This window comes from Talpa occidentalis, unplaced genomic scaffold (genome assembly GCF_014898055.3).
Source record: "Talpa occidentalis isolate TD23 unplaced genomic scaffold, MPIMG_talOcc4v2.1 talOcc4.16, whole genome shotgun sequence".
NCBI lineage: Eukaryota > Metazoa > Chordata > Mammalia > Eulipotyphla > Talpidae > Talpa > Talpa occidentalis.
In genome coordinates, this window is record NW_023601653.1 from 56728646 (window position 1) to 56756392 (window position 27747).

Genomic DNA, 27747 nt, shown 5'->3' on the forward strand with positions numbered 1-27747 from the left:
TGAAAGCAATACTTGTTTTCTCCCACAGAATCTATCTGTGAATGATTTACAGTCCTCAGGAATCTTTGCAACAGTCCAAGAAATAATCTTATTACTGTGGAAACCTTGAATGAACTTCCTAATACCATGGCAAAGAATTATACTAAAAATAGTGGAAACAAACAGCATTCACACGCTGCCCAAGGTCACAAAACTGAGTCAGATACAAGTGGGAATGGCTTCTTGAACATTGCCACCTGAGTCCTCCTCTCTAACTGCTGACTCTCCCTTTTCATGAATATCTAAGTTCAAGTATACACCCACCTCCTTCTCATGTGCCAATCCTGGAAAATGGCACAGTGGGGGCAGCTCCCAAAATAAAGATATTTCAGGAAAGCGTCACATAATTGCCTGGCATTTGAAGACACTAAGCTTTCAGCATTCTCTTCCTGTTCCTCCCACCCCCCCCCATCATCTTCCAGAAGTCTTTAAAGTATCTTCTATAACTCAAAATTCCCTACCCAACATTTACCTTTACTAATAAGCATGATTTTCCCCTGAGGAAATAAATACTATGGTAAATTCATGTTTTTCTTCAAATTTTCAAAATATACCACCAATGATTTCAAGCAGATTATGCAATTTTAATTTCCAAGAGAACACCCTGAAGATTTGGTTGCCAAGTTCATTTACTAGCGATAGTCAAAGTCATGTTCATTATGAAATAAAAACCTCCCTCTGTTTAAATAAGATGATCTTCCTAGCAATCACCCCGTTTCAAGCTTGAGGGAATGAAGAAAAGTCCCAAATGACAAACACTTTCTGTAGCTAATTCAGTAACAAAAAATGGAACAAATTCTAAAAATGAATACAGAATAATTGTAACACACATTTTATAAAATGTTTTTATAAATACTTTATAAAGTGTTCTTGATCTCATTTTATTTCTGAGTATTTTAAGTGACCAATTTATCACAAAGCCAACTTACTTCCGAACCACCCTGTTAACAGCATGCACAGATCACCACAAGATCCCTCTTCTCATGTTCTTTAAATAATTCTTACGTGTATACTACAGGGATCTTACCTAATACTGTTTACAATGTGGTATAGAAATGTAAAGGCAAAATTACAATTTCATGACATATAGGACAAATATGCTAAATGCCACAGACACAGATCCTGAACCCCCTTTGCACACAGACCTGCCAGCATTATTCAGCACTGCCGAGCAAGTGAAATCTGTGGAGGGGGAACATGAAGGAGTATCATCATAGAAATTTATGAACTTGTCACCTAAGAAATGCACTTAAAATACTTCAAAGGAACGAGATTCGGATGGAAGGAACAATTTTCTCCCCATCTCAGCTAAGTTACTTGCTAGAGAAAGCTCCAGCTTAGTACCAAACCAGCAGCAGATGTAAGTGAAGACATAGCCTTGCAGGAATAACTGATAGATCAGGAAAAAATAGACTAAAGCAGCTAATTAACTCACCAAATAGCCTCTGGCTAAAAAATCTGCACTCTTCTTTGTCCCAGGGTTCTGGCTTCCAAAGACGAATTACATGCTCTCGGACAGGATGATGACAAAGGGCAATACCACGCTCTCTCCAGCGCTCACCCCCAGCTGAACACACTGCAGTCTCCAAGAGTAAGAACTTGGTGTGAGCATGCTCAGTGTCAGATTTAAATAACTTGGTCTTTCATCTCGGCGTGTGATGGCCTACTTCCACACAAACTCAGAGAGCTGCACGTTCCATCGAAGATCAGCAGCTAGTAAACTGGATGGAACCATCAAGCAACTGATTTGTTTTTAAAGTCACGATTTTGTGGTTCACTTAACTTGATGTGATTGGAAATGATGGCTTCTTTACTATATTTTTATGGAAATAAATCCTTCAACTGGTTTCAGGATTTTCTATGTCAACAATTTCAAGACATCCAGGACTTCCCCCCAAAAGGAAATGTGACCACTGAGAAATTAAGTAAACCATAAACCATTCATATTTCACTTTTTAACCCCTTATTCTGCCCATGTGCCTGTTCAAAACAAAACAAAACGAAAGCAATCTACAAACTAGTAGTGTTTTCATTTTTCCTTTGGAAATATTAATAAACTGAAACATTATTTTTATTTAAAATGTCTGCTATCTTCAAACTATAGAAATGGGATTTTTCTGATGTATAGATGACACATTATATAATAGAATGTATGCTTATATAACTACAGACCTCACCCAAATGATGATAAAGCTAAAAATAGGATTTTGAAAACATTTTTGTATTTTCAATAACAATTTTACAAAAATCAACCATGTAAGTTTGCATATGTATGTTTATGTTATGAAATAACTAATTTGCCTGGTTTGTGGAGTAAGATATACAAGGGCCCTAGAGTTTTACCTGATGGGAATATGTTCCCTAAGACCATTTCAATCTTCCAGAAATAGAAACCTGGTGTTGCAGACACTCAGCCAAACCAACCAGACAACTCTTCTTCAGCAGCCACGTCCCAGTTTCAGGTGGGCAGACAAACAAAAAGAAAAAGTGTCTGAACACTGGACACACAGCAGAAAGGGGCTGACCCACTTCTAAATGGAACCACATGCTCATTTTCCCTTTTTTCAGAACCCTCTTGGCTACCTTTGTTGCTTGCCTGTTGTAAACGACCTATCCCCCTACACAGATGACTTACTTTTGCCTAGCTTCCCCTTCTATCCCCTCAACGAACCAGAAAAGCCTGGGAAAGTAAGAAGGCATAGGACAATAAGGACAAATTCCATGGCAGCAGTAAGGCAGAGTCTCAGAGATGGTGCAAAAAGATCATTGAAAAGTTCAGAAAAGTTGTAAAAAAAAAAATGTTAAAGAACATTTTTTTTTTTTTTCATAAACCACAGACAGCCATTTATGGAAGCACATTTAATTTCAACACCTTTTGCCAAAAAAGTGTTAAGTTTAAAGAAAATTACTGAGACACAATTTTCTTTAGCATTCTGCCAAAGCAACTCATTCCTATTGCCAAGGGGGCATTCGGTGCAACTGCAAGGTCTGTGGGTGCTGTCTGCTACATACACATTCCATCTCTTAGGGAAAAAAAAAAAAAAAGCCCAGGAAAGAGGGAGTGTTACAGAGCAACCCTGATATGAAATGGGTTGCCTGACTGTGGGTCCTCACACATGCACTTAAAGGGGACTTATTTAATGTTAAACTGCAGGTGCACGCAAAAGGTTAATAAAAGGTTTATTTGCAAGGGAAGGGGAAATAAGGAAATGAATAACTCAAGGAGAAAAAGAGGGAGATGAATTCATAAATGTGTCCTACCCAGTCCACTCACCTGGAATGCAAATGACCCACCAAGAGCTGGCGAAAAGCCAAGTGCCGTGGGGCCAAGAGTGCAACCCCAGCTCACATGGCTGGTTATATACCCAAACAGAAAACATGGCTGCTTAACTCCGCCCTCAGGTCCTCGCAACCCTCCCTTTCGTGCTCATGGGATTTTGTAGTTCCCAGTGTCTTGATGAAGTGGGGGTGGAGTCCACAAAGACTGTATAGAATTTGCTCAGGACATCCTTTCCCCCTAAACAGGAGCACAGAATGAAAGTAATTACCCAGAGGCACAACACACCGACAAGTCTGTGCTGCTCTCATGCAGCACCAGAGCCACGCGAATGTGTTTTGTGTGGTATGTGCATCAGCCTGAGCACTCTGAAGGGAGAGCAAGCTCAAGAACTCAAGGAAAGCCCAAAGATGCCCCAGTGAGAACTGCAAATTCTCTCCAGAAATGCATCACATCTGCTTCTGATGCATAAAGGTCTATAGATGGTACGTGTGAGGCAGACAGCTGACATTGGTGGCAAAAGACAAGTGGTCTGGCATCCTGCAGAGCTGAGAGGGGAGGCGAAAAGCATTCTGATTAGGGGAATTAGGAAAGTGTGTGAGGGGCAAGGTCTCTGAAAGTCCAGGTGGACACTGAGGCTCTGGAACAGAAAGGACAGGGAAGCCAGGCGGCAAGTGGACCAGGCCAGCAAGGACACAGGATCTGGTATGGGGACCAGAGGACCGTGGCACGGGTGAGGTGAACATCAGAAAGCATAGCCTGCCCACCCGGGGTGGGGGTGGGGGGGTGTTGGAGAAGAGAAAAAGAAGGCAATTGTTCCGGGACAGGGATTCTGGCAGAAATTTGGAAGCAGATGACAAGCAGCATTTTCTGCCCTGGATAATGGGAGGATCCGGGTCATGTGTTAAACAGAATGAAAGAGACAGCTTTGGAAAAACAGGCCACCAGGCATTCATTTCAGCATATTGACAAAGTGTCTCCCTTTTCAAATTCACTTTTTGAATTCTTCGGTATCACTTAATTGCTCTTTAATGTGAACTGCCTCTCTCCTATACATTCAGCGGCAGCATTCTGATTTGAAATTGAGGTTATCTTGTAATTACATAGATTGCTTGATCTCAACTAGAGGCTTTGTTTTTTAGAAAAATCTGTGTCATCACTCATTTTTTAGTTCACTTGCTTACCAACATTCTCTACCTACAAAACCTGGTAAAATGTTCTCCCAATGTGACTCTGATAGGAATGAAAGACATAACCTATTTCTATGACAAGTGAGTCAGCTTTGGGGTTCCCCCTGCATGCTCACACACAAGGATGAACGGGTCACTCCATGAGCCGAACATATCTGGCATTTAACCACAGAGGGGAAGGTGAGGAGGGAGAAGAGAATATGCCTTATATTACAACCTGCAGTTGTTTTGTTTTTTAACTATAGGGTCATTATGGTAATCATTTGGGTAGCTGAAAAGACACAAAAGCACACACACTCAGGGTCCAGAAATCACTCAGTGACCTTTTAGTGCGGGGCCAGAATTTCAAAGCTTTCTAAGTGATTGTGCAGTTTCTCAGGCTGAGAGCGACTGCTCTGGGTACTCCCGAAGGGCAGGGCGAGGCAGACACAGGAACAACACACACAGAGAGACCTGGGGAGGAAGGGTGGTAAGGATGCAGTGACTCTGTCTGACCACAGATCAGGAGATATTTGAGCAGGACTGCCAGGAGGAATGAATAAGATGTTCAGCTACAAAAAGGAGGACAGACACTTCAGTAAGAGGAAACAAAGGAACAGGAGACAAAGCATGAAGCTGGGACAAGTTCATGGACAGCCTATAGGAGACTTCAAGTAACTGAATACATGAATTAACAAATGTACCACTGCAAGCATTTCAGAGACTAAGTATTTTTAAATAGCACAAGAAATTTGTTAAATGCACTGTGAGGGTTTTCCACACATTGCTGAAGGATGGGCAGGAGGGGTCCCACAGGTGGAAAGGTGCGCACACAACCACAAGGGGCTGGTTCAGACCCGGGGAGCACTTCGCTACTAACCAAGCCAGAGAGCACAGATACAAAGGGCCGGTGGAGGGGATGCACTTCAGAAGGGGGAGCGCTGAGTTCACACAAGGAGAGGAAAGAAGAAAGGAAGCACAGTTTCAATCAGTTGGAGTTTAGGGTCTTAACAGCCACCTGGGGATACCTAGTACAGGTAGAAGGAAATAATCATTCAGGGTTTAACCCTAATCTCAAAAAAGAGATTAGATTTAACCCTAATCTCAAAAAAGAGATTAGGGTTAAAAACACAAAATTCACATTAGAAGAAAAGAAAGTGAATAAAGCTTAGCCAGGTAAAAACACCTGCCAGGAGCCATAGCCAGGAAACGGCAAGGAGGTCACATCAAGGGCAGAATGGTCAGAGGATGCACAACAGAGGCCAGAGGTTCCCCCAGCGGTACCTCTACAACCCTGGTGAAAACTGTCTTAACAGCACAGTGGAATCAAAAGTCAGCTGAGAAAAGGCTTAGGGGAGTCTGAGTGATGAAGACAAACTTAAAAAACAACAAGAATTTATTGAGCGCTTCCTTTGGTCAGGTTATAAAATACATGAGCTAGTATCATTTACCCTTATAACCACCTTATCTCCTAACTTTATTTAAAATCTCAAATCCAGATGAGAAAATGAAGGCAGAGCTTTGTTAACTGTGTCACCCAAATTGTCACACAGCTGGGAGTGGAGGAGCCGTGAGCTCACAGTCTGGCTCCCGTCTGTGTGGGGCCGTGGTTCCTCGCTGTATTGCCCCAACTATTAAGATTCTTCTTAAAGAAAATTAGCAGTAAAGTAAAGCAAACGTTAACAGAGTGACTTATGTGATTTTGTTCACTATTCACAACATCCCAGTGCAACAGTCCCTATTATTCTGTTTGTTTGTTTGTTTTATGGATCTGGAGACCACGGCGGGAAGTTACCTGTGTCATACCGAAAACAGATTTTGGAGTTTAAGCCCAGGTTTTAAATGAGATCAAAAGGACATTGAGTGGTGATGGTGCACGGGTGCACTGGTGAAGTAAATTCTATGGGGACTACAGCTGAGGGAGTGGGGAGGAAGCAAATATTGTTTAAAAATGAACAATGATGTAAAAAATAAGAAAAAATTTAATTTAATTTTAAAAAAGGGCATTAAGTTTATATAGGAAGTAGAATCACTGAAATTAAGAGGTAGGGAATGAGGAGAGAGCAACTGTGAAGAGAACTTATAGAAGAAGCCATGAAGAGCCTCCCCTGGTGGCACAGGCGGTTAAGCGCAGCTCTGTGAAGCTATCTGCAGCCTCTGCATCGCCGGTTTGATCCCGGCCGGCCAGCGAGAATCCCACATGGTGCAGCAGACCTCTCCTGTTTCACCTGCTGCTCCCCTCCGCAGTGTATTTCGTCAGGCTGCCTGTTCTGTTCCCCACTCTGTCTCTGGTGAATCCTCCCACCCTCCCGCACATCTGGCCTGTACCCTGGTTCTTGTATAAATAAATAAATAAATAAATAAATAAATAAATAAATAAATAAATAAATAAATATTTAAAAAGAGAGAGAGAGAGAGAAGTAGCAGTAGCAGCCATGAAGCCAAGGCAAGGGGGATTAAACCAGTTTCTTTAAAAAAAAAAAAGTTTCTATTTAATTTTATGGAGTTAAGTTTACAACATCTGCTTAACTCCAGAATTCAATGTTGTTCACTTTATTTTACAGGTTGTACAACCACCACCACACCCAGTTTTAGGACATTTCCATCAACCCTAAAAATCCCCTCATGTCCCATCTGCAGTCAATTCCCAAGACCACCCCCAGGCCCAAGTAACAGGGTCTGGAGGAGGAAAAATAAACCACAATTTAGAAGCTGCCATTGCCACCCCTGTCACCATTTCCTTCTTTGGGACAAGTGACAAATACAACCCAGTGACAATCGGTCATAAGTCCAAGGAGGACACCACAGATTTTTCTGGCCGAAGATTCCACTTTCACTGCTTTCTCACTTTTTTTTTTTTTTTTCAAGAAGATGAAAGAATCATTTTTCATTTTTAAAAAATAATTCAATCTTATTAACTAACAAAATTAGGATTTTTTTTTCTTCCAAGTGTATAATAAAGCAAGTCCCCAGGAGTGTACAGTGAAAAAGAAACAGTAAAATAAAGAGATCCTACAAAATCTGAGGTTTTCATCTCCAAGATTCCCGGGCAAAGGAATAAATTCTGTATAATAACTTGCCACTGTCTGACCAAGATTAAAAAAAAAAAAAAAAAACACCACCCAAACCTGTAAATTTTAAAACATATTTTCATAAAATAAACTTAAATATCTCAGTGATTTTTACTGCAGCAATAAACCCTTGGCATTTACTAAGCATGTGGCAAGATAATGAATAGACCTAATTATACATTATTTTGGCATTCAGGCTGTCTCCTGCTATCGGCAATGCTTGACTATTAGAAAATCTCTAGTGTTTTATTAAAAAAAAAAAAAAAACAAAAGCAAATGCAAAACAATTTTTGCTTCTGAATAAAGATATTACAAAGAAGAAGACATTTAAAAATACTGTGTTGTATAAATGACAAGAAACAAGGAGGGCGGGGTGGGGCTGTTTTCTGCTTTTTACTAAGACACAGTACAGTATTTCTTAATCTGCCAAAACCTGAATAGTTCATTTCTTTTTCCCATTCTGCCTTAGGATAGTCTTACTCAATTAATTAAAATATTAATTTAAGTATTACAGGAATTTGCAGCCTTTTAAAAGCAGTGAGTTCCCTTTGTTCATTGAGCCCCCAAGTGCTTCGGGAGATGGGTCAGCTCTGCAGCAGACCCGTTGCCCATTCTGGGGACACTGCTGCACAAAGCCTGTGCCCTCCTAGGGCTTACATTCTCCCCAGGAAGAAACCAATAAACAAAGAATATATGAGACAGCGGCAAAGGGCGCTGCAAAGGACGAAGACTGGCTGAGAGATGGAGAGAGCAGTCATAGGAGTTGCTGAGGAGGTGTTAGTGGGCAGAATGAGGGGCACCCCGAGGGCCCCAAAGCTTGCATGCTCCCAATAGGTTCTTCCATCCACTGCATAAAGACAAATATACTCACAGTGTGTAAGACCTTCAATGGAAAAGAACTTCAATACAGTTAGTGTGCAACAGAGAGAAGAGAAAATCATTTCCAATTGAACACCCAAGTTACCCATCCCCTCGTGGGTACATGCCCAGCCAAAAAGGATTGGCCCAAAGCGGGGCTACAAATCTAAGGCACCTTCTGGTGAGGACCCCCAGGAAATGGACAGAAAGGGCCAGACAAATAAAAGGAAAAGAGGAAAATCAAAGTACAAGTCAAGATAAAGGTTGCCATTGTCAGTTTCCCCATGGCTCTCTCATCTATGTTTCTGTCTCTTTCAAGTGTCTCCTTCCATGTCCTCCAAGTCCCTGGCACAAGTCCAAGGCCGAGAAGCAAGCACCGCTTCTTCAAATGACTTCATGTGCCTCTTCTAGTCTTCTTTCCTCATCTCTCTCTCTCTTGCTGCTTCTTCCTTTCTCAGTTCTTGCCCCAGTCTTTCCTAGCTTCATTTCCCTGCCCAGCTCCACTTTCCCTTAGGGTGGGGCAGGGAACTGGAGCCTTCCCTTGCCCCAAGGAATACACTGTCATGGGGGCACATGTAAGCCCCTAATTGGTGTATAAGGGGGAGAAAGAATCCAGATGGCAGCGGCTGAGACAGGGCTTATGGTCAGCCCATCGAGGAAGAACAGAGAAGCCCCCTGTTGAGAGAGGGACGTGGGTTTGAGGAGGAAATGGTTAGGGAAGGAAGTCTGAAGGGCAACAGGTTTGTAAGCTACAGAAGGGACTTTGGATTTTAGTTCAGCAGCCACAGAAAGGCACTAGAAGGCTGGGACAGGATGTGATTTGTATTTTTACATTTTAAAAGCAGCTCTGGCTACAGTGATGTGAATGGATTATAAAGGATCAAGAGCAGGAAGGAGGCTGCTGCAACTGCTTGGGGGAGAGGTGGCGCTGGCACAATATGGAGGTGAAATGTGGGCAGATGTGGGTTCCTGATGGAAGGAAAAGAACAAAATCAAAGGAACGTGTGGATGGGACAAAGCATGTGTCCACAGGAGCAACTGACAGACTGGTATGTAGAGGGCTGAAGATAAGAGCTGAAGGGCAGCAGCTTGGCTGTTCCTTGTGCTCATGGGCATTAGCCACCATGTGGAGGGCAGTGAGTGGAGGAAGGGCGAAAGGTCTAAGCTGGAGAAGTAGATCTAGGGGTGACTGCAGAAGAAAGCAGGGAAGCCCGGAGGTGAGTGAGGTTAACTGCGAGACCTGTAATGTCTGTGAAAACACCAGCTCCTTGCCCTCATGGAGCTTACACTTACCTAGAGAAGACCAACTCAAGCATGAGAAATAAGTCAACTGTAGTATGAGAGGAGGAGACAGTGCTATGGAAAAAAGAGTAAGTGGCAGCAGCAGGGGTATGGCTAGGGAGATGGAACTATCTAGATGGCAGTCAGGGTTGGCCTCCTGCAAAAGCTGAGATATGGCCAAGGAGCCAGGAAAGCCCTGAGGCAGGAATAAGCAAGGTCCTCTGAAATAAGGATCTCTGGCCTCGTGGAGGAAAAATGGCATGGGGACCAGGGTGGCTATAGCCGAAGAATAACAGCCAGCAAGGAGTGGTCAGAAAAACTGCAGCAAACCCAGAAGCACAAGATGTCACCAACTCCAAAGGGAAAAGGGGGGGGTGGGGGTTAAGGGATCAGTCAACAACCATTCAGACCCACTCTGCTGAAAGCTGCCAAGCGGATGGGGACATTCAGAACCAAGAGGTTCTTAATGACGGAAGAACAACGTGGAGTCAGGGAGGGAGGGAGTCATCTCCAGGGGAGGCAGTCCACTGGCAGCAGGCGGAATTCACTTTGAAAGGTGACCAGACAAGCTGGCTCTCGACACTAAATTCTCCATCTGCTGCAAGCCAAAAAACAAGGGATCTGGAAATTTTAGTGATGTCAACCTCATCCATCAATTTTAGAATCCAGAGGGCTCATTGTGCTTATTTTCTCACTCCATTCATTAGAAACTAGTGATTCTCAAAACAAACAAACAAACAAACCAAAAAACAACACAGAAGGGGAAAAGCTAAACACTCCTCAGGCAGAGCAGCAGGTTAGCAGCAGGTGCTGAGAGTCATTCCAGGTATGGGGAGACGTGACTGCTCTACATTGGCACAAGAATGCTGTCAGGCAGGATTTACTATACACCTTTAGTCCAGGAGAGGCTGTCGGGTTTTACTGCTAGGAAATTGAGGGATGGGATTCGAAGTATCCTCATTTTTTTCTAGTCTGCCCATAATGTCACTCTTCTATTCCTGCCTACCTATTTCAGACAGGAGCAGGCAGTCTTCACCTTTGTAAGATGCTCTGGCTAGATGTGGTCACTTTTGTTCTTTATAGGCTATTATGACCTGTATATAGTCTACTACATATAAGCAGACACTCTGTATACCAGTCCTAGAGCATTTTAGAAAAATTAGTTTGCTAATACACATACACAAAGCAGACACACATCTTCTAAAATAAGCCTCACTGCTGTAAAAATAGTAATAATAATAATTTACCAACTTAGCAGCAATGGTAGCGAATTGTGTTATTTATTTAAATTCATTGCTACAATGATACCAGGAATTAGGTTGGTTATATTAATGCCCTTTTGGAAAAATGACTTCTGACCATTTTTGGTTCAAATTTTTCACTATATATACTTAACAACATACAAGATCTTACAGTTTAAAGACTGCTGCTTCGAGTAACACCACATTGATACAAAGACAGGGGAGTCATGGAGCAGGCTGCACAAGGCAGGATGCTGCTGAGAGCAAGATCCTGTCCGTTTTTACTGATAGAATAATCACAGAGCATCAGCTACGTGTGTTAGGAGGACAAGGAGAAAAGGATGGGTGAAACTCAGGAAGGTCATCTAGGGCTTGGGGGGACATGAGTCTGCTGACCATGTTATCAGCTTGATGACCAAGTGTTGTCATTGAAATTACACCCCAGACCACAGTCCTAATCTTATCAACAAGGCGTTCCAGTGATCTGCTTCTGGGGTCCCTTGTCATACATCGATCCTCAGCCCCCCGGGCATTCCCGGTCATACCTCCTGATGTATGAGTCGGGAGTAAGTTTATGCATCCATCCTCAGCCCCCCCCCTCCTCGCCCCGGGCATTCCTGGTCATACCTCTTGATGCATACCCATCCCAGAGTGATCAAGCTTTCTGCTCTTGATTGATCTGAAAGGCGCCTTGCAAGGTTTGGCTCCGATGGCTGATTGACCAGTTCTGAAGGGCAGTTCTGACCTTGTATAGGAATGCAGAACTGCAGGTAACCACAATGGTGGCTAAGCAGGCCGCTTAAGTCTAGCAGCTGCTTAAGCCTAGCAGACCCACAAAAGACCTATGGAGAATCAACTCTTTGGTCATCTTTATGTAAGTGATTTAAAACACTTGATTGAAATAGCGGATCCTTCTAACATTTTTCAAAAAGTATTGACATATAAAATATAATCTGTTGGTAATTGAGAAAAAAGACAGATTTTTCAAGGAGTTTATTAATAAAGGATCAAAAGACGTGGTGATACAGAAATAAAATCATATTCAAGAAGTGAGACTCAACAAGATACCATTCAAGGTCATGGAAAGAGCATAACAGCCATTGCTTTTTAAAGTTATCTAGACTGAAAGATACACTTGTCATCTCAATTAATGGAGGCAAGGCAAACATCAACGTGCACCAGGGAAAGTTTACACCCGTGAAGGGAAAACAAGAGGCCAGTAGTCTTAAGAATAATCCATAGAAACAGCTATTTGAACTACAGTTCTATGCTGTGGGGCACATGGAAAAGATGTTAAAAATGAAAAGGCAGACCACATGTCCTGTCATGGAAGATACTGGTGACATATGGACACTGCCTTGAGTAAAAGAAGCAGGTGGGAGAAGAGTGAATGTGAATGGATGAACCAAGGCAGATCTGTTCTGTACTTTTCTGCTACACCTTTTGTTTTGACAGCGTGTTATTCATTGTGCAAATAACTGAGCTGGATGGGGGGGATGGGAAAGGGAAAAAGGGCTGGGAAAAAGAAAACTGAAAGGAAACTAGTGTGAGAGGGGACCAAGAGCAAGAGCACAAGTTTTGGGAACAGCAGTGAGGTGGGGAGAGATCTGAGGTGAGATGTCTCCAGAGTCAAGCCAGTTACTAAATGTGAATGAGTGAAACTCTCAACGGTTCAGTTTCACTTATGTGTTGAGTGAGGTTGACATTATTTCTTATCCTAGAGTTATCAGGGCATTAAATGAATTTTTGAAATATGCCTAGCACAGGGCCTGGAACAGGGTAAGTACCCAATTAACAGTAGCTACTTTAATTTTCAGAAATTAAAATGCTAAAATATCTTCACTTCTAAGTTTTCCTCTATGCATAAATCCTTTTCACTAGGTTAACAAAAATAGGATTTTTAAAATTTTATTTATTTAAAATGTTTTATTTATTTTCTTACATCTTTGTTAATTTTGGATCGTATTTGATTTTCCCGTTTGGTGTAGTCCCTGTAGATCTCCCATTATCTTAGCACCCGTGTTCCACCCCAGTCCCTTGTGCTCTTCCCTCCCCATGTAATGATCCCTCTTTCTCTTTCCTGCCCGGTTGTATGCCTCTTATCTATGGTCAGTTGCAAGTTTTGTCTCCCCTCCCCCCTTATACTTTGGTTTCTCTATATTCCACACATAAATGAAACCATCTGATATTTATCATTTTTTCCTCCTGATTTATTCCCTGAGCATAATCTCTTTTAGTCCATCCATGCTGCTGCAAATGGCACGAGTTTATTTTTTTTGATTGCTGAGTAGTATTTCATTGTGTATATGTACCATATCTTCTTGGTTCATTCATTCATTTGGGGGCATTTAGGTTGTTTCCATAGCTTAGCTATTGTAAACTGTGCTGCAATAAGCAGAAGTTCAAGTTTCCTTTCGAATTAGTGTTTCTATGTTCTATGGGTAGAGACCTAGCAGTGGAACTGCTGGATCATATGCCAGGTCCATTTTTAGTGTTTTGAGGAATCTCCACACAGCTTTCCACAGTGGCTGGGCCAGTTTACAATCCTACCAATAGTGTAAGAGGGTTCCTTTTTCTCCACTTCCTCTCCGGCATTTGCTGTTTCCAGTTTGTTTGTTGTTTTTTTTTAATGTGGGCCATTCCCACTGGAATGAAGTAGTGTCCCATGGTGGTTTTGATTTGCATTTCCCTGATAATACTGATACTGAACATTTTTTCATATTGGCCATTTGCATTTCTTCTTTGGGGAAGTGCCCAAAAGTAGGTTTTAATAATGACCCCAAGGTTGAATTTTTGCTGGTGGTATTTTTAGAAATACATTTCATCTGAGATTTCCTAGTCTAGAAACTTGTGCCTAGAAACTTGTTCTCACCCATAGCCCTTAAGTTTGTGTTTTTACCCAGAAATTTAATTGTTCAATTTGTGCAAGATATCCTAAGCTGGTAAGTACCTCTTCAAGTCATTCTGCAGTAGACAGGGAGAAACTGGATATTACTTGGGGATATATTTTTAACATTACTTCCATGTTTTAAACACACACACACACACACACACACACACACACCCCTCTAACCATAAACCAGAATAAATTTCAAGGTAAATAGTAAAACTCCTACTTTGCAATTTGAAGTGACAAACTAATTAAAATGTTTTAATTGCATTTTTATAATAACTCAATTCAGTCTATGTAACATTCACATTTACCTTTCAATTGCTAGCTTCATGTCTTTCCATAAGGGCCCTGTTCTAAGCTCATGAATTATTTTAATAAACAAAGTCTTGCATAGTGAAGCCTTATTCTTGTGAATCCTACTACTATGTCATTTCCCACTACTTCTTTTTTTTTTTTTTAAAAGATTTATTTATTTATATAAGCACTGGGTACAGTCAGAAGCGCGGGAGGGTGAGAGAATTCACCAGAGCCAGAGCAGGGAGCAGAGCAGGCAGAAGGACCGAAGTACACTGCTGAGGGGAGCAGCAGGCGGCAGGAGAGGTAGATCTCACCACGTGGGACCCTCCTCCGGTGGCCAGGGAGCAGCCGGGGATCGAACCGGCACTGCAGAGGCTGCTGGCAGCCCTGCAACCCAGCGCTCAACCGCTGCGCCACTGGGGAGGCCCATTTCCCACTTCTTAGAAGATTTCTAAAAAAATTTAAAACACCGTTAACATTGCACCCTCTTTGCTTTAGGTCTAGAAGGTCACTTACGTGTCACTGTCCTTGGATGTACAAGTCTCACTCCAATTTTATATTTGAAAGTCTAAAATCTATAGCAGGGATCAACAAGCTTACTTTGCAGAGGACAGCAGAGACCTCAAGCTTTGTTGGCAGTCTGTCATAATGAATGGGATGGAATGAAGAATCACAGCCAAGACATGCGTGGCGGGGTTCCAATAAAACTTTATTTATAAAAACAGTTGGCTGAATATGTTCCCCAGACACTGGTGCCAATTCCTAGCCAATTAACAAAGGTGCCTTCTATCTACTCCTTAAAAGTTTCATCACATATGTCTCTGACCAACTACCAAATAGGTCATTTTATTCACTAATGATCAGTATTATTGATTTGACCAAGAATAAAATTAATTTCACTTAGGTTCTTTCCAATATTGCACTAGTTTTTTTTTTTAAATAATTCTGCAATTAACTGACTAAACAGAACTTGTTTAATCCTTTCATAATCCCATTTTCTGAAATTTATCATTTTAATACATTTAAATGCATTTTGAATTCTGTCCAAATTGCCAATGAAAAGTAGGAATGCCAGTACTTGTCCGCAAATTAAATGCTTTATAAAATTAAAAAAAAAAAAAAAAAACCCACAGAAATCCGCATGTTTACTTTTACTCTTCATTAAAAGCTGACTTCTGAAGGTATGGTAGCCCACCTCTAAGTAGCCCTCAATCCTCACCTCCTCCTGTTCTCATCTTTGTGTACTCCCCTTTGCTGCAGCTTCTGTCTGGTCTCTTGGCCTCTGGACTACATCCGCTGCCACATTACCAGGGCACATGAGCCTGTGGAGGGGCCTGCATGGAGAGAAACCAGCCAGCCCCAACTCCCCAGCCACCTGATCCTCCAGTCCCAGCTTTCAAGCTTCCAGAAACGAAAGCCGCCGCCAATATCAGCCTACAACTTGGCAAGACCCCCACCCCAGCCAGGACTACCAGGAAAAAGCAGCTCCCTGTATCCTGCCCGGTAGAAAACAGGAATAATAAATGATCTTGCACTAAGTTTTAAAGCAATTTGAAGCCACAGCGGCTGCTCTTTATCTGATTAGAATACAATTTAGCTTGATTTGTGTAGCTGAACATTTGGTTCTTGGCAGCTGCAGCTGCAATAAGATGGGTTTAGGGGATGAGACTGACTTAGTGACCACCTATTAGGTGGTTCGATAGTGTTTGTTCATGCACACTCAGCATTAACAGATGCCTGCTGGACGGAGGGCTGTGTGTCAGGCTACAAGGGCGAGTCTGGCTTTTACATACTAGCATGTGACACATAGGCACAGCCCCAAGCAAAACCCAATCCTTACCCACCTTTGTCCTTGCCCGTGTCAATCTCGCTGTCTCAAAGGGCATATTTTTGAAACCAGGATGTGGTCAGTCACATTGTGCAGTTAGTGGGATGCTTTCTACCACTTCCAAGGAAAGAAGCAGAAGGGGTGGTTTGGGGAGCCAGGCAAAACTATTTCTTCATTTCCATTTTATATCAGGAAATGCATTTTCCGGTGGATAATGGGTCATATAATATAGTATGTATCTCTCATCATTGCTCACGGCCAGAAGAGTAATACGCAACGCAGAATACTGAGTGTGCCAACATCCTATGATAGGAATGAGTCCCCACACTCTCTGATCCCCGCCCACCTTATACTCCTTGTCCCCTCTTCCATCTGTTTGTCAAACAACCAGGCTTCACTGCTCATTTTGTTTCCACACTGACATTTTTTAATCCCCGTAGAAACTGGCCCCGGTCCAGTTGCTTTTTCCCCCTCATTGCAATCCTGTCTATCTTAAGGGCTGAAAACAGGGACATCCCTTCCCCTTGGGGATGCCCCCTTGTAAACACGCTTAGTGACTGTCTTGCCAGAGTCAGGCATGCAGAAAGAAGAAGATCACATGGGAAACTTGAGATGGCCCGAGATGATGGAAATTTCTAGCTACATGAAGCCTCATGCTAGAAACCATTAGATCTGCTGGGCTTATTTATAAAGGCTGGTTTTTGACTCTACGATATCCTGCCCACACCTTTGTTCTCCAGTCAGTTGGCTTTCTGATTGTTAAATTACTCATACATAGTAGGTAAAGTATTTTGCTTTGATGACCAGGGCTATAGATGTAATAAGTGTTAAAGAGGCGTCTCCGAAAAAAAGGGGGAGGAGACGCCATCTTCCCTGCCCCCACTTACAGGCAGATGCCCTGGATTAGCTACCTAACCAGGGGCAGGGCTCAGTGGCCAGGTGAGCTATGTAATATGCGGGCAGCTGGGCTCTGGGAGAGGATAGAGAAGAGGTCTTGTTCTTGCAGCCAGACTTGCATCCTGGTTCTGAGGGAAAGGAGACACATGGGTGAGGGACAGTGGAAGCCATCGTCTTGATGCTGTCTGTACTGCCCCAGCAATCTGGTACCTGCTTCTATACCCCCTTCCTAGGGTTCCCCCCCAGAAGGTGCCTTGGACTTGTGGCAAGCTTTCCGGCCTCAGTAGCCCTGCTCTGGGCCAACCCTGGTTGGTTGGGCACTTGCCCACAAGGGGATAGAGACTTTGGGGTATTTTATTGAGAAAACTGATTTATTGGGGAAAAATCTCTTCGCTTCCCTCTTTATGCATATCCATTCTACTAAAGCTCCTTCACATTACTGGATGGATGAAACCCTTTACAGAGTGTGCAAGATTGGGGGCTCTGGGGTGCCCTTCATTCGCCCGTTAACAGAAGTATCTCCTAGCTGTTTCTTTTGTAGTGCCTGGCACAGGCTGTGCATGAGGCTGACAGATGGATGAATGAACGAATATTATGGAAAAGGTATATTTGGAATTAAAAAATTTGTAAAGAAACAAATATTCACCCAATCAACTAATTTCATCACAAATACATTACAGGATACTTTTAAACTTGCATTTCCACCACTGTAAATATGAATACTAGTAAAAACGGCTAAAGGTTTCCTAAAACTTCTGGAATGAGACAGAACATATATATATGAAAAAGGCCAGGGTGATGGTTCTGTTGCTCACTGAAGGTTTTCTATCAAAAGGACACAATGAAGTTTAAGAAAGGCAGTGGAAAAAATGGAAACTAAGAGCAAGACTCCAGCTGATGAATAATTTCTAAGGAACATGCCACAAGGGAGAAATGGGGAATCCACATGTTGTGACCAGATCTCAACAATTAATAAGAAAATAGACTGAAGCTTTTAGAAAAGCAAGGAATCAAATTCCTCTAGAATGAGATCAAGGGGGAGGAAGCACTAAATCACAAAAAAACTCTAATGAAAGGACAGTTCTGGTTCTTTTTAAAAGTCTTTTTTCTAAGCGACATGCCTGATTTTTATTAATTATTCAAAAGCAGTTATTTTCCATGTCAATAAAATTTTATTACAGTTATATCATCTTTTTCCTGTCACTGGGGTCCAAACAAGACTTAAGAACATGGATATCACACAGCCTGTTTATGGGCCTAAATAGCAGGATTTTGTGGACACTTGCTAAATGTGTCTCTCCAATGCTCTCCTGAGGTCGACCTGGCTTCCAACAACAACCTCAAACCTACCCTATCGAAAGTTATACTCTCCATCCATCGCCCATCTTCAATCCTCTGTTACTCTCCCTCTTCCTCACCTCACCTTGCCCCACAAAGAACCATTTTCCTCCTGCAAAATAGAGTTCTTCCATCCAGCTGCCTGAGAAACAAGGCTGGAAATTATTCCTCCCAAATTAATCCAGCAAGACATCCCTCTCCAATTAGTGCACCTTCCACTCTCTGCTGACACTCCCAAATCCATCCTTGGCATTTCTCATTTGGAGAAATGCAAAAGCTTCTTAACTAGTCTCCTTTTTTCGACACTAAGTCTTACATCCACAGCTGAGTAACATAAAATGTCAGTGTCCTGTTTAAAACCTTCAGTGCTTTTCCTCCGTAAAATGCCAAGACCTTCGATGGGCTGCAAAGCTGTGCAGTGTGGCCCAGGTTCCCCTGTGGCCAGCAAGGTTCCAGCTCACACTCCCCCTATCCCCAGGCACCCCAGCTGCCTTCAGACACTGGGGGTGTCTTCAGCCTGGAAGGCTTTCCCTGGCAAACTAATTGTACCTACTCATCCATCTAGCCTTGGCTTAAGTCAGCTTAAATATTTCTAAACATGTATCGGCCTCTGTGGTTATTGGCCTGATAACCACTTCTCTTCTGTGTTGGCAGCCATAAAAATTCAGTGACTATAGACCAGAGACACACTACAGTGGGGGGCGAGTGGAGGAGAAGAGGGATTAGGGTCAGAAAAAGGGGGTGGGAATGGTATGGGGAATATAACCAAAATGAAAATGCATACATTATGCAAAAATGAAAAAAGATATAAGAATTATATAAAATAAAATAATTCATAAAAAAATTATAATGGTTAAGACAGAAAAAAAAAAAAAATTCAGTGAGTCCCTGTTCTGTTCATTGCTGTGAGCCTGGAAGTCAGCAGAGGCCTTGGTATGTAATAGAAAATCAAAAAATACTTGTGTTGTAAATAGACTTTTTAAAAATATATCTCTCACAGGCCTCCCCAGCGGTGCAGCGGGTTGAGCGTAGCGCTTTGAGGCCGCAGCGCTGGTTCGATTCCCGGCTGGCCAGGGAGATTCCCACATGGTGCGGCAGACCTCTCCTGTCTCGCCTGCTGCTCCCCTTAGCAGTGTATCTCGTCAGTCTGCCTGTTCTGCTCCCCACCCTGTCTCTGGTGAATCCTCTCACCTTCCCATACCGCTGGCCTGTATAAATAAAAAATAAATTTTGTATAAATAAGTGTATAAATAGAAAATGAATCTTTAAAAAATAAAAATATATCTCACATTAGGTATAAAGCCAGTACACATAAGTTATACATGGAAATAAATAAACATAAGGCAAAATAAGAGATGAACATTAAACTCCCCCCCCCCAAAATACACAGTCTGAATGAAAATGGAAAATTCTGAAAGATACCATCTCAATGTAGAATGCATTATACTAAGTGTATCTTTTTGCTTTTGGGTTGATTAATATATTAATTTCACAAATCAAACCTGCAAAAAGACTTTAAAGATGATGAGCTCTTACAGTCCCTCCATGGACACACTTCCTATAGGCCGGCTGTTACTGGGAGCATCAATAAAACTGCAGAGGCAGGGGCATCATTTCTAGCATGATTTGTTTCCAAACGGAACTGAAGTCATTATATGAAAAATAGATCAATAGAGTTTTAGTATTTTAAATTGTTTATATCCTCCTGTATTTTCCTTCCTTTCTTTTTTTTTTTTAAAGATTTTTTTATTTATGCATACAAGAACTGGGGTATAAGCCAGAGGTGCAGGGGGTGAGAGGATTCACCAGAGTGGGGAGCAGAACAGGTAAATGCACTGAAATGCACTGCCGTGGGGAACAGTGGGAGAGACAGGAGAGGTCTGCTGCGCCATGTGGGTTGCTCCCTGACTGGCCAGGGATAGAACTCGAGGATGGAACCCATGCTGCGGAGGCTGGTAATAGCTTGATAATGCTGTCTTTAACCCCTGTGCCACCAGGGAGGCCCTCCTCCTATATTTTTCTTTCTCACTCATTCATAATACTGAAAGCATCACTGGTGTATTTTCCAAATGAACATAACCGGCCTGAAAACAGATGTTATTCATGGAAAAAAAAAAAAAATTCAGATAGAGTGGAAAATAATGGGGGTAGGGGGAAAGGTGGCAGAGAGGCATTGCAGCTTTCACTTTCTGATTCTACTTCAAATTCCTGGTGTTTTGATGTTACGGTAAAATCTGGGTCTAGGACACTACTCTCTGCTCTATTCACATCTGGTTGCAACCTAGCAATGTTTAAATCTGCGTTTGCTCAAGATGGCCTCTCTCCTCAACACCCAATCAGCTGCATTTGTGCCACTTTTCATCAGGACCTTGGTGAGGTAGGCTGTGCACCAAAATGGTGCTCAATGCTTGAAGGAAAATAGGGAAGCAATATGACACAGAATCTTACAAAAGTAAAATATGCAAGAGTTTCTGTAAATATTGTCAGCCATCATTTCCTCAGCATCCTCTCTGCAGATCTATTTCTCTGCCACTGAGTGGCAGAGAACTATAAATTGAAATAGATCACATTTTTTAAAATATTAGATGTTCTAGTCTCACTTTGATAAAAATATGTTCTCCTAAGCCTCGTTTCCGTTGCCCTTCTTTTCTTTCTTTTCCATTTAAAAATACCAGCTAGAGGCCTCCCTGGTGGTGCAGGCGGTTGAGCACCGCACTGTCAGGCTGTCTGCAGCCTATGCAGCATGGGTTCGAGCCCAGCCAGCCAGGGAGATACCCACATGGCACAGCAGATCTCTCCTGTCTTGCCCGCTGCTCCCCTCAGCAGTGTCTTTCGTCAGTCTGCCTGTTCTGTTCCCCGCTCTGTCTCTGGTGAATCCTATCACCCTCCTGCCCATCTGGCCTGTACCCCAGTTCTTGTATAAGTAAGTAAATCTTTAAAAAAAAAACAAACCAGCTTGGGAGACTGAGAACCTATCTGCATTCTTCCAGGGGGAAGGATGAACCAAAGTTAAGGTGACGATGAGCCGGTCTAATGTTTCAATCCCCTAAATTCAATCTAAAATACTTCCACGTGAAGATTTACTTATGTCTTCTTTATGACGGTCCGCATTCCTTAGAGGTATTGACAAACAGATGCACAAGCACAGTAAAGCTCAAAGGGCTGAGAAATATCAAATGTAGGTAGGACACAACACCCTCTGCATCCCAAACATGGGTTTGGATCTAAAAAGTCCTATCTAGACATATCAAAAAGCATGCCCTTGGGAATCCCATCTGAAGACCGCTGCTGTGTGAACTATTGTCACTGAAGGCCAGAATGCTACTCCAAAAGACAAGGCAGCCTTAGAGTGCTGATTAAGACTCTCATACAAAAGCTTCTCATTACCTGTGTGAATAAATGAGTGAGGCAATAGAGGCCGCAGGAATAAACCAAAGGCACCATTTCCAGGCTGGGAAGGCTCAACAGCACGCAACTTTGTAATTAATTGTCTGCAATGTCTCTTTCAACCACCAGAGGGCAGGAGTGGCATACTGTTGTTCTTTGACCTTCTGGTACTAAGATGCTTAAAGCATGTGGTGAAACTAAAAGAAAGATGCTGCACTGACATGAAGGAAGGAGAAGCGCAGCAGGCTGACTGATACCCGGGAAGAGAATAGGTCGGACTATACCACCACCTCCAAGAGTTTCTTGGAGTGTGAGCTGAGTTATAAGAGAGGACCTTCCTAAATTCTAAGTGGTAGTAATTCTAGAAAGAGCAAAGCACCAAGGCTGAGGAAGGGTAGGTCCATTTCAAAGAACGTCTGACCAGAGCACAGCATGAACTAGGACTCGATTTCAAGCCCAGCTTTTTAATTTTAGTCCTTTTCTTCTAGTGACTAAATGGAATGGCTGCTTCTGTAGAAAGTAAATAAATAAAATGGAGTATATTAAATCCAGGCACATTTGCACTTACCTGCAGGTAATTATGAGCTAGCTTTCTTGTTCCACATACGCAGACTATGCACCTGTGTATGGGGGGTCGGAGCTACATCCACTGCAGGTGCAGTGCCCAGAAAGAAAGAGATCGCCCCCACTGGCCAGTCTCACCAAGGCAAACTTATTAAGTGACCACAGGGTCACTCTGAAATCTCATCATCATAGCAAGCACTTTCTGACTCTTCTATTGAATTGGGAAGCATACTCCTCATGACAAAATTAGCAAAACCCCTTTTCCTCCTCTTCAAGTTACTTAACTTATTAGCTAGAGTCAGGGAGAGCTCCATATTTGCATTTTATGGGGCCTTTGGCAAATTATGTTGTTTTATGGTTTATGGCTTGATTCCTAGGTCTGTGGTTAGCAAGGATATTTGTAAGTCTATAGAGACAGATAACAAAAGAATCCCAACATTTCAGAGGATTTTTTTCCCTCTCCTGTGGCGCCTTGGCGTCGATCAGAGCTTCAAGATAAGCCACTGGCTACCAGAAGCTCAGGGAGGTAGACAATGAAGGCCAACTCTGGACCTTTTAGGTGAAGGGTGGGGCCACAGGAGCTGCTGGTCTCGTGAAGAACAGCAGGGTGGTGAGGCTGGCATCATCTCCACCTCTGGTGGAAATGAGATCAGTCTTCCCTGTGATCTTCCCCTTTAAGTCGGAGTCTAGTCAAACATGAGGTTTTCCTCAGAGGAAGAAATAAGACAAGACATTAAAAGTAAATGATCAAGTGAATATCACCACTAAAAGAAGCTCAGGGAGATGAAAGGGTTAACTCTGGATTAAACTACAAAGCATTGGTAAAAGTGTCGCTGCCCCTTCAACCAGGATAAACAGCAAGATGCTACATGCATGTTTACAGTAAAGATGGCCACTAGTTAACGACAACAGTTCTGGATCTAGATCTGTGGTGCAAATCTTGCTGATGACAATACAGAACAGAATAAAGCAGAGGTAGGTAACCAGGTTCAGAACTTCCTGCTGATCTGTAAACCCCTGAATTATTCCTGTGCTTTAAATATATGCACATGGGCGGTCTTCAGGGGGATGAGGCTGTCAGCCTCAAATGACTGAAAACCTAATTCAAATCACTGAAGCAAAATAAGGAAATGCAATGGCTTGAGTGATTGAAAAGTCCAGGGCAGATTCAGAAATGGCTGGGTCCAGCCCCTTCCCTCTGTCTCAAACATAGCCTAAAGCTGACACTTCACAGCTTTACATCCAGCAAGAGATCCCCAGAGTTGAAGGAGAGCTCAGGGTGAAGTCACATGGTGGGGTATACCCGCACAAATGTCCTATCAGTGGGGTCAGGACCAGCCTGAGAATGAGGAAGGAATCTAATCTCTCCAAGGAAGACACAAATTATAGTCTCAGAACAAAGAGGAGATGATAGGCAGGGAACAAAGCAGATGTACAGCATCCTTTATGTCTGTGGTTCCAAAGAGGTCCTGAATGCCCTCTCCAGAGTTAGGGGCCAGAAATGTTAAGAGACTCTGCCAGAACATGGCCTTGAATCCTACGCTGTCCCACATGGCTGATGTTTCAGATGCCCGTCTCCTAATCAGGTCCTTACTTGGTTTTGTCAACTGAAAAGCACTGCACTTCCCTCCACTGAGTGCTGCAATTGTGCGCTCTTGAAAGTGTGGTCTGCCGACTTTGGCTTTGAGGAAATATGTTAGTCACGGTCTACCCTGCTCCTTCTGACCTTTTCAGGCATACCCACTTTTCTCTCTTCTTTTTCTGTCTTATTCTATCACTTGTACTTCAGTGACTCTCCAACATACATCTCCAGATTAAAAAACAAAAAAAAAACACCTTATAAAATTTCAGTCCCAACATTTCTGAAAACCATGTACTTCAAGCCTAGGCCACTACACCCAAAATAGTCAATTCAGACATCTTCTCTTCAAGAAAACAGCCTGTCCTCCTTCTTGAAGATGGCACCCCTCACTGCACCCCCACCCCAGCCCCAGGTCATACCAGCAGGCACTGACCCCAGATGGGCTGGTGCTTCTTGAGCTCTCAGAGAGAGTTGTTCTCAGCCAGGGCCCAGGCTGCCCAATGCGAATCCAACAGGCTCGGCAGCACAGCTGACAGACACACAGCTCACAGGGAAATTTTTATTCTTATTAAAGACCCAAACTTTCCCTGGCTTAACATACTATTTGCTAAGAGAATGTCTGCCCTCTCCCCCAATCCCCCACATAAGATGTTTGATTTACTATTCAAATACACTGTGTCTTGTGAGGTCTGGTGTCAAGAATCAAGAAGTCTACCACCAAAGTGTGTCACACGGAGTCTGGGCAGGATTAACATGAAAAAGCACTGCTTTCTTCTTTCTTTTTCTTTTCCATTTTTTTTTTGTGGGACCCTCGCCGGTGGCCGGGGATCAAACGCGCTGCAGAGGCTGCGGGCAGCCTTGCAACCCACCGCTCAACCGCTCCACCACCAGGGGAGGCCCACTTCTTTCTTTTTCTTAACAATATCCTGGATTTAGGAAAAAATAGCAACCCCTCAGAAGGCACGAGAACGTATCTCCTTCGGAGCCCAGGTGCAATGGGTACCACACCTGCTGCCTCAGACACAGCTGACTGAGGGGAAGACCCCAATCCCCCAACCACAGCCCTGCGTCTCCCTGACACTCCCAACTTTAAAGTGCTCTGGCCCTTGAGGCCAGAATTCTCATCTGAGTCATCATGGTTTACTAGTTTCTGTGATACTGAAGACAACGTCTCAGCCTCTAAGTTTCCTTATCTATACAATGGGAATAATTTCTGATCACAGGGGTTACCCAGCCCAGCTCAGGTGAGAGGATAGGATCCCAAAGCACTGAGGGTGCAGACTGACGGGACAGACAGCAGTCTGGTGCTGTGTCAACCTACTCATACTCCTCCCATTAGACACATTAAGAAAAAACACTTCATTCCTTCCCATAACTCCCAGAATTTATAAACTTTTAAACAGATGTGCCCCATGAACCATCCTTGCCATCCCCTTGCTTCTTACTCTCCTTCAAATCTACTGGATCTTGGTGACATTCATTCCTATTAGGTTTTAAAACTTTACCAACAGTTCTCTCTTTCGTCGTCGTTGGGAGCCTTAACTTTAAAAGGATGGTTTCACTTATAGGAGGAATGTAGGAGAACCAAATAAGGGATCAGGAAAAAAAATTATAATAAATTAAAAAAACACAATTAACAGGAAACTATAAATCAGAGACATTTTGCAGGGGATAGGGAGGCAGAAGGATCAGAACAAGGGAGGGAAGAGCACAAGGGACTATGGTGATGGTACACAGGTGAATTGGTGGTGGGAATTTTATGGGGACTATACCTGAGAGGAGAAAAAGCATACATTGTACAAAAAGGAAAACTGATTATATATATATATATATATATATATATGAAAACAAAAATACATATTAAATAAAGAAAAATGGGCCTCCCTGGTGGTGCAAGAGGTTAAGACACAACCTATAAAGCTGTCCGCAGGCTCTGCTGCATGAGTTCGATTCCCTGGCCGGCCAGGGAGCAACCCACATGGTGCAGCAGACCTATCCTGACTCGCCCGCTGCTCCCCTCAGCAGTGTACTTTGTTCCCCACTCTGTCTCTGGTAAATCCTCTCACCCACTCCCCATACCTCTGGCCTGTAACCCAGCTCTTGTATGCATAAATAAAGAAATCTTTAAAAAAGAGAAGAAAAGGAAAAAAGCCATTAGTTTTGTCCATTGATAAGGAAACAAGAGTTTTGTTAATGTGAGCGCTTTGAAATAATCTCAGCACTGTCATCACTGGTTCAGTCCCCTAAGATCCCTCTGATCAGCACAGAGCAGCTGGGGTGGGCATTGTTGTTTGTGCCACTACACATCACCCCAGAAATCACATCCTCCTCCATCCACCCCCTGACTGCCACCCCTTCAAATAAAGTCACACGCACCCCCATTCTAAAATTTTATGTATAGGTGTAAAATTAGAGTTCTTACATTTATCTACTTATTTTTCATTTGTTCTAGGAAAAAAATAATTTTTGTAAGACCATATCATTTATTTCAAAAAGCTGCCATGTAAGTATTAAATACACGAACCCTTACAAAAAGCTTGAAAATAAGCTGGGCACACACAGTTCAGTTTCAAAGATTTTTTTTCCCCAGTGTAATAAACTGCTGAGTAAATTTCATGATGACCAAACCTTTCTGGCAATAAAAATTGAAGACAAAATACTTCTGATATTTTTATTTCCTCTCCATTACTTGTAAATGATTTTGATGAGGATGCAAAGTGACATAAATTCAATCTAATGCAGACATTAGAAATTAAGGGATAATAATAATTAAAAAAAGAAACAGACAATTGGTAAGGCGGGAACCTTGCTGTGGACAAACTAAGAAAATTCTGACTATTTTAAACATAAGCTTCAACTCCCATTTAAAAATTATAAGGGCCTCCCCTGGTGGCGCAGGCGGGTGAGCGCTGCGCTGTGAAGCTGTCCACAGCCTCTGCAGCGCCGGTTCGATCCCGGCTGGCCGGGGAGGGTCCCACATGATGTGGCAGATCTCTCCTGTCGTGCCCGCTGCTCCCCTCAGCAGTGTATTTTGTCAGTCTGCCTGTTCTGTTCTCTGCCCTGTCTCTGGTGAATCCTCTCACCCTCTCGCACATCTGGCCTGTACCTCGGTTCTTGTGTGAATAAATAAATAAAACTTTAAAATAAATACATAAATAAAATAAAAATTATAAGCAAAATCACAAATCACATATAAATTTATTTTCTCAAAACTACCTAATTCCACAGAAATTTTGTTATTCATTTTAAAGTTTTCCATACACACACAGTTTGAACTTAAGTTTTTCCTTCAGGGGAAAAACTGACCTATGTGAATACAGCAATCAAAACATTAAAAATGTCGGAACTATTTCTCTCACTGGCAATAATAACAGAAAGTCAGGAACAGCTTGGATTGGGTAAAAACAAATCTGTTTCGCAGCTCAAGCTCCAGAAATGTAAAGAAAAAGTGCCCTCATCTGGTCAAACAAAAAACTCAACATTCTAAGTGCACATATTAACTCCTGCTCAAACGTAATTTTCAGGGCTTTAATTGGTATATAAATAAAACTGAAGGTTTAAAAAAAAAAAGTGGCAATCCAACAGTATAAATTTGTTTTTTTGCTGCCTTTTACAAGAACTACCAAAACCAACTATTTTAACCACAAACAATAAAGCAAATTTTATAACACATAATCTTTCCCCAAGCAGCTATACCATAAGTATATTAGGAAGAACATAAATTGTCACCGGTTCTCTTAATGGCAAACCATTAATTATAAAATGGTATAAATAACTTTATGGGCTAATGACAAGACTGACTTATGAATGTCATTTGCCATTATGTGGGAAAATATCTTTGTAAGGCTGAGAGTTCGTATTTTTTTTCCTTCCAGAGTACTTTTGAAATAAAATGTACCGTTTGAAGTTAAATGTTGGTAACTCACATACCTTCCAGGACTGGCATTTCTCCCACCCAGACCCAGTGAAGGCCAGAGTGGAAATAAGACTTCCAGCAGCCCTGAGATGCTGGTGCCACAAGTGAG

The 27747-nt window shown here is 42.5% G+C and overlaps 1 protein-coding gene across 4 annotated transcripts in view; it reads right to left on the reverse strand.

Annotated features, from left to right (window-relative positions):
• The window catches only part of PLEKHA5 (pleckstrin homology domain containing A5), a 234024-nt gene that overhangs the window by 141237 nt on the left and 65040 nt on the right, over positions 1-27747 (reverse strand). The window contains exon 1 of one of the 4 annotated variants that reach the window (XM_054696410.1): positions 1475-2017. The exons of the other annotated variants lie outside the window; for them this stretch is intronic. The gene's annotated coding sequence lies outside the window, so the exon portion shown is untranslated. Of the gene's footprint in view, positions 1-1474; positions 2018-27747 lie in introns of those variants that run through there. 4 annotated transcript variants of the gene reach the window in all.